Genomic DNA, 7,393 nt, shown 5'->3' with positions numbered 1-7,393 from the left:
CTTCTGAGAGTAGTGAGATCCCCATGCAGATTTCACCGTTGAGGCCTGATTCAGAGACCCCTACCCCTGAGCCAGAGTCAGAGATGCCTAAGACTATTCTTGTCAGTATTGGTGGCAAGTTAGCCCAGGACCGAGACTTTGTGTACTCCCGCATTCCTGAGTTGGGAGCTTTGGTAAATAGGTTGATTCGGGACTCTAGGCAGAGGACTTCGGTGGTGATGGAGGAATGGAGAGCTAGGATTCAATTGGTAGAGCAGGTTGTCAGGAAAGATTGGATGAGGGACCATCCACTAGTGATGCTGATGCTGAGGCCCGGAGGCTGCATAAGATCATTCGCTAGATGTTGGTTGTGTTGAGAGAGATTCTAGATGATTAGACAGGACTGTTGGTTGAGCCCGTAGATTGTTGTTGTTGTTTTCAGCGCCGGTAGGCTTTGGGATACTTGGTCAGATGCCGGGATCCCTTTTTCATTTATCTTGTTGTATTTCAGACCAGTGTAGTAGTAGTAGTAGTAGTAGTAGTAGTTGGAAGTTAGGGGTAGATAGGGGGATGTTTTCCAGTTTTTCCTCTATTTAACCTGCTATTTATTGTACCTTGTTTCAGAACCTTAAAATCCAGTATATTTCCTATGTAACCCTTGATTTAAATAAATCTATTATCTTGCTTTCCTTTGTGCACCTTGTTTATCTTATAAACTGTTCTCAATGCCATGTTTTAAATACAGCTATGTTTTCGTACAACCATGTCTAAAGATCGTAAAACCCTATTCTGTGCCATGATAAAACAACACTGATATGAGAATTATGTAGTAATAGGATTGCATGTGCAAATTGGGTAAAACTTAAAACCCACAAAAGTGATTTCATAAAAATTGTTGTTATATATATGCCATGCTATCGTATTGCTAAATAATTGCTCAATCAGGGTTGTAAGAAATGGCCAACTCACCAGATCACCAAGAAGAAGAAATTCCCACCCAAGACCCAGAAATAAACCCAGAAACCACTTTGATGGGCAGACTTGCTCAGCTTTTGCAACAGCCTGTGGCCCCAAAAGTTGGAAATTTCAAGCACTTTCAATCCGTTCATCCTCCAGAGTTCTTAGGTTTGCCAGATCCGATTAAAGCACAGTCGTGGTTGAGAGAGATGGAAAAAGCCTTTGAGCTAGCCGAAGTTAAGGACGATAAGAAAGCTCAGTACGCAAGTTATTATTTGAGGGATGAAGCAAGTTTCTGGTGGGAGTCTTCTAAGGCGTTGTTGGAAGGCAAAGGCTTATCTTGGGAGAAGTTCACTGAGATGTTTCTGGAAAAATATTTGCCAAGTTATATGCAAGATCAGTTGGAGATGAAATTTTTGGATCTTAGACAGAAGGAAATGTAAGTAGCAGAATATGAGGTGAAGTTTTCGGAGTTGGCAAGGTTCGTGCCAGAGTACGTGAATACTGAAGCAAAGAAGTCTAAGAGGTTCCAGCAGGGACTTAAGCCGTGGATTAGGAGTCAAATAGCGATGTTGGAGATCAAGAACTATGCTGCTTTGGTTCAGAAAGCAATGATAGTGGAAGGAGAGCAGGAAGCTGCTCGAAGAGAAAATGAAGGAAGAAAAAGGAAGTTTGAAAGCTCTGAGCAAGAGCAAGGAAGTTCAAAATTCAGAGGAAAGTTTGGGAAGAATGGTGGAGGTTAGAACAAAAAGTTCCAGAGGTTTAGACCCAGGAATGGAGCTCAGAAGAACCGTTTCCAGAAAGCTGGACAACTGGGAAAGGATAGCAGGCCCCAGATGCAAGAATGCAGGAACTGTGGAAAGAGACACCCGGGGAGGTGTAATAAACTGGATATAACATGTTTTAAGTGCAACCAGAAGGGGCATTATTCTTCAGAATGTTCAAATGAAGTAAGGAAGCCTGATTTGGCTTGTTTCAAGTGTGGCAAGGTAGGCCATATGGCTAGAAATTGCAAGGAGCCTGTGCAGAAGGCTAATGTTCTCAGAATTGCTGGACGACCGTCTCTCCCAGCACCATCAGCTCAACCCAGAGCTAGGACCTTTAACATGACAATGAAAGATGCGGTGCAAGATGTGGACGTGGTAGCAGGTATGCTTGTTATAAACTCAGTAGAAGTAAAAGTTTTGATGGATTCTGGAGCAACTAGATCTTTTATCTCTGAAAGTATTCTTGATAAAGTAAAGTGTGTGGCGTACCCTCTAGAGCCTAATTTGATTATAGAGGTAGCAAATCAAGAGAAAGTTCTTGTTAATAAGATTTGTCCTGTTTGTGATGTGTCTAAAGAAGGTCGGCACTTTTCTGCTGACTTAATTCCTTTTAAGTAAGGAGAATTTGAGGTTATACTAGGAATGGATTGGTTGTCAAATCATGAGGCGCAAATAGAGTGTAAAAGTAAGAAAGTGAAGTTAAAAACCAAGGATGGCGAGGAAGTGATATTTAAAGGAAAGAGGCAAGAGAAGAAATTTCTAACGGTTATTGAGGCGAGAAGATTAATGCGTCAAGGATGCAAGGTTTATTTGGCTCATGTCGTGGACGTGGAGAAAGAATCTGTAAAGATCGACGATATTTCGGTAGTAAGAGATTTTCCGGACGTGTTTCCTGATGAATTGCCTGGACTACCTCCAGACAGAGAGATCAAGTTTACGATTGACTTGGCTCCTGGTACGGAACCAGTGTCAAAAGTTCCCTATCGCATGGCGCCGGTTGAAATGAAGGAATTGGCAGCTCAGTTGCAAGAGTTGTTGGACAAAGGAGTAATCCGACCGAGTGTATCCCCGTGGGGCGCACCGGTGTTGTTTGTAAAGAAGAAGGATGGAAGTATGCGATTATGTATCGAATACCGTGAGTTGAATAAGTTGACGATCAAGAATAAGTACCCTCTACCGCGGATCGATGACTTGTTTGACCAATTAAAAGGAGCTTCATGCTTTTCAAAGATTGATTTAAGATCTGAATATCATCAACTAAAGATCAAAGCGGAAGATATACCCAAGACAGCGTTCCGAACAAGATACGGACATTATAAGTTTTTGGTGATGGCATTTGGCTTGACGAATGCGCCAGCTGCATTTATGGATCTTATGAACAGAGTGTTCAAGCAGTATTTGGACAAGTTCGTGATTGTGTTTATTGACGATATACTTATTTATTCCAAAACAGAGGAAGATCATAAGGAGCATTTGAGGATTTCCTTGGAAATTCTGCGAAAAGAGAAGCTATATGCAAAGTTTTCAAAGTGTGAATTTTGGCTAAAGGAAGTGCAATTTCTTGGTCATGTAGTTAATAAAGAAGGAATTAAAGTGGATCCAGTCAAGATAGAAGCTGTAATGAATTGGGAAAGACCCAAGACTCCGACGGAAGTCAGAAGTTTTCTGGGATTAGCCGGATACTATAGAAGATTTATGCAAGATTTCTCAAAGATTGTCGTTCCATTGACAAAATTGATGAGAAAGAATGAGAAGTTCGTTTGGACAGAAAAGTGTGAGGAAAGTTTTCAAGAGTTAAAGAAGAGATTGGTAACCGCCCTAGTGTTGGTATTACCAGATGATAAAGGTGAATTTGTGATATTCAGTGATGCTTCCTATAAAGGACTTGGATGCGTGTTAATGCAACACGGGAAGGTAATAGCATATGCGTCAAGGCAACTCAAGCCGCATGAGCAAAAGTATCCAACGCACGATTTGGAATTGGCATCAATTGTATTTGCCCTTAAGATTTGGAGGCATTATTTGTACGGGGAAAAGTGCAAGATTTATACGGACCATAAGAGCTTAAAGTATATCTTTACTCAGAAAGAACTAAATATGCGACAAAGAAGGTGGTTGGAATTGATCAAAGATTATGATTGTGCGATAAACTATCATCCTGGAAAGGCAAATGTGGTAGCTGATGCTTTAAGTCGAAAGGAAAAGTTGAATATGTTAACGTCATCAGAACAATTAATCAAGGACTTTGAAAAGATGGAAATAGTGGTGCAAACTCCAGAATGTGGAGGTGAAGCTATTTATGCAATATTGTTTCAACCTGAAATTTTGGAAAAGATTCGATGCTGTCAAGAACAAGTGATGAATCGCGAAAAGGATAAGTTGACAGGAGAAGAAATTAAAGCTCAAAAGGATGGAAAAGGGATATACCGTGTTAACTCACGTATTTGGATACCTGATGTTGTGGAACTAAAGCACGAGATTTTGCAAGAAGCACATAACTCGAGATTTTCAATTCACCCCGGGGGTACGAAGATGTACCAGGATTTGAAAGAAAATTTTTGGTGGCCAAACATGAAAAAGGAAATTGCAGAATGGATAAGTAAATGTTAGACGTGCCAAAGAGTTAAAGCGGAACATCAAAGGCCAAGCGGATTGCTTCAGCCACTGGACATACCTGAATGGAAATGGGAACATATCGTGATGGATTTCGTGGTAGGATTACCTAAAACCAAGTCTAATCATGATGCGATTTGGGTGGTAATTGATCGGTTGACGAAGTCAGCACATTTTTTGCCGATAAACGAAAGGTTTTCATTAGAGAAGCTGGTCAAATTGTATCTGGATGAAATCGTGATGCGTCACTGAGTTCCTGTATCTATCGTGTCTGATAGAGATCCAAGGTTTAATTCGAGATTTTGGCGACAATTCCACGATCATTTGGGAACGAAATTGAAAATGAGTACAGCATATCATCCGCAGACAGACGGACAAAGTGAAAGGACAATTCAGACAATTGAGGATATGTTGCGAACCTGCGCAATAGATTTCAAAGGAAATTGGGAAGATCATTTGCCCTTAATTGAGTTTTCCTACAACAACAGTTATCACGCAAGTATTGGCATGCCGCCTTATGAAGCGTTGTATGGAAGAAAGTGTAGATCCCCTACTTATTGGGACGAAGTTGGTGAGCGCAAATTAATTGGCCCCGAGCTAGTGCAGCAAACGAAGGAAAAAATTGAAATGATACGAAAGAGATTAATTGCAGCTCAAGACCGACAGGCAAAGTACGCGAATCAAGAGCGGAAAGATGTGCAATTCGAAACTGGAGACAAAGTCTTGTTGAAGATATCTCCTTGGAAAGAAAGGAAAGCTAAGTCCAAGGTATATTGGACCATTTGAAGTATTGCGACAAGTTGGGAAAGTGGCGAATGAATTGGCGCTGCGGCCGCAAATGTAACAGCCATGTATTTCATAATGTATTTCATGTATCTCTCCTGAAGAAGTATAATGCTGATGCGAGCCATGTGATCGAGTTGGAACAAGTAGAAATCCAACCAGATTTATCCTATATAGAACAGCCAGTGCGAATTTTGGATTGAAAAGAAAGGACGCTTAGAAATAAAGTTGTACCTCTAGTTAGAGTGTTGTGGAGAAATCCACTAGTCGAGGAATCGACTTGGGAATTAGAGAGCGAAATGAAAGAAAAGTATCCCCATCTATTTGTTTAGATTAGATTTTGGGGACAGAATCCTTTTAAGGAGGGTAGATTGTAACGACCGAGAATTTTGCGTCGTAATTAAGAAAGTAAAGTATGTGTTATGTGATGAGATTATGTGATTAAGCGGTGATTATTTATCTTATATGTATACTAGAGTTAAGGAGCGTGGATAAAAACGTTCCAATTTAAAGAGTCAGCTTAGAAGTCGAGCTGTGGTGTCGGGCCGTCAGGTAGAACGGAACCCGTCCTAATATGGAATTAAATAATATAAAATGTGAATTATATGTGAAGTGAATGAATAAAGTATTTCGTCTTAAGAGACGTGTTGATTGGCAAAGATAATGAGAAGCATAATCGAAACGCTGAGCGTCGGGCCGTTAGGCTAAACGTGACCCGGTACGCGTAAAAATGATACAGATTAAAGAGGGATAGATTCTATGATCAGACCTGAGTCGTTATGTGACTATATGTGTGTGATTGTTTTACTGTGTGCATGACTATATGTTCTGTGTCAATTTTGTGAATTTTAAAGGAATTATGTGATTTAAGTAAAGGTTTAATTAACCTTCGTGCATTTTTATAAAATCATCTGAGATGGATAAAAACATGGGATTTGTTCTGTTATCTTCATAGAGGTCCTAGAGACTTTTTAAAAATGATAAGTGAATTTGATTGTTGATCTTTGCATTTTTAAATTGATTTTATGTGGAAAATGTATTTATTAAAGCGAGTTTGCGAAATTCATATAAAATCAACCGTTCGCTCAAATTCTTATTATGAGTAATGGTTAAAAAGCTAATTTCGAGGCCTACGTATTAAAATTATCATTTTCTATAATTCTCGACTTCCCGAGAGAGATATATTTTATATTTAAATTTTGTTGCATATGAGTAAAAAGAAAATGGATAATGAGCATAAAAGAGGATTAGTAGATTACAAATTTGCCCTTGTTTTTAGTGGTATATAAACCCACTTCTCTTTCTTTTTCTTTCTTTCCTCCCGTGCACTCATTCTCTCTTCTCTCTTTTTCTTTCTTTCTCTCGAACCCTCTCACTCTCTCTCTCTCGGATTTTTCTCTCCCTCTCGGTACTCTCTCTTTCTTCACTCTCTCTCACTTGTTCTTCACTCATTCTCGAGTATAGAACCCTAATTGTGGGAGAAATAGAGATATCCACTTGTATTCATTCATGCATGTTGTTATTTTTTTTAAGTTTTTGGGAAGGATCAAAGTTGAGTTTGGTGGTTTTTGAGTTCGGTTTTCATGAAAATAAAAAGGGGTTTTGTGTTTTGAATGAGGATTGTGTTGCATGTGTGATTACTTGTGTAATTGGTGGTTGATGGTTGGAAACCCCCGAATGGGGGCACCACCGAGATGCTACCGCCACCGGTGATGAACTCCGGTGAACCGGTGGTGAGCTATGATGTTAAAAACTGAGCTTTAGAACCTTAAGATCACTTCTTTATGTTTGCATGTGGTGTTTTGATTGATAAGGCCGAATGGCCATTATTATTATTTTTAAGGAAATCAAGTTGATTGTGGTTAAATGCATGATTTAATGATTTGATGTTAAGAAATAGGATGATTTGTGATTCAAGGAGTAAGAATATCAAGTTGCATGTTTTGTTTTTGAAAAAGGCCGAATGGACTTAATCTTTAAAGTTGTTTGATTTGAGTAAACTTGTTTAAAGTAATAATGGATTGTTATTAGCTTGAAAAGGAATGAAATCATTGATGCATGCTAAGTTAGGTTCGAATTTTTATGTTAATAAGAAAGGAAATTGATTTTTGTGAGATAATCTTGGTAAACACTAAGTATGAATAGCCTAAAAGTGATTGCATGTTAGTCTTAAAAAGGATCAAGATGTGCATGTCCTTGTTTGGTTCTTGGATTGTGAATTTTGAATTTTTGCCAAATAGAAAATGGGTTTAGAAGAGATTGATTTGTGATTAAGTGAATGCATGCATGTTGAT

This window comes from Apium graveolens, chromosome 1 (assembly GCF_009905375.1).
Source record: "Apium graveolens cultivar Ventura chromosome 1, ASM990537v1, whole genome shotgun sequence".
Classification (NCBI taxonomy): domain Eukaryota; kingdom Viridiplantae; phylum Streptophyta; class Magnoliopsida; order Apiales; family Apiaceae; genus Apium; species Apium graveolens.
Note: the sequence above shows the minus strand (reverse complement) of the source record.